At 35.6% G+C, this 547-nt stretch overlaps 1 protein-coding gene across 5 annotated transcripts in view; it reads left to right on the top strand.

Moving 5' to 3' along the window:
* The window catches only part of intu (inturned planar cell polarity protein), a 27,924-nt gene that overhangs the window by 17,140 nt on the left and 10,237 nt on the right, over window positions 1–547 (top strand). The window lies entirely within an intron of this gene.

Raw genomic sequence — 547 nt, 5'->3', positions numbered from 1 at the left:
TGTCAACTTTTACTCAATACTTTTTCAAAACCACTTCAATTTTTTCCCAAATGCTATAAATTGAATGAGACACCCCAAAATGAATGACAGTAGAGATTTGTACTTGCCAAAGAGCGTTGTGTGGAATTTTGAGTAATTACAATTGGGTAGTGAAAAAGAAAATTGATATAGAAAAACGGGTAATTTTGGCCCTAAGACAACATGAGGGTGAAATTGGAGCCAGATGCAATACACATTTCAAGATACTAAAGCCAGACGGATGTTGGTTAATTTTTTATTACTGGTACATTCTTTTTTTCCTTTTTTTAAAAAGTCACAATGAATGCTCTTCTGCTGAAAAAGTGTGATTAGTAACAATAAAATCAGAAAATGGGTTTGGTACTTGCTACATTTAGAAGCTCTACAAAATTAATTTTCGCTTGCTATGCTGGCTCTGAGCCCTCAACACATGTTTACTTAAGAGTTTTCACTATGCCAAATACTGGAAACAAGATTGCTTCTTGGTGCAATAAATACTCCCCGTCGGGGAATCGAACCCCGGTCTTCC

The sequence above is a fragment of the Etheostoma spectabile genome, chromosome 19, assembly GCF_008692095.1.
Source record: "Etheostoma spectabile isolate EspeVRDwgs_2016 chromosome 19, UIUC_Espe_1.0, whole genome shotgun sequence".
In the NCBI taxonomy this organism is placed as follows: Eukaryota; Metazoa; Chordata; class Actinopteri; order Perciformes; family Percidae; genus Etheostoma; species Etheostoma spectabile.
Note: the sequence above shows the minus strand (reverse complement) of the source record. Positions and strands in the feature narration are given on the sequence as shown.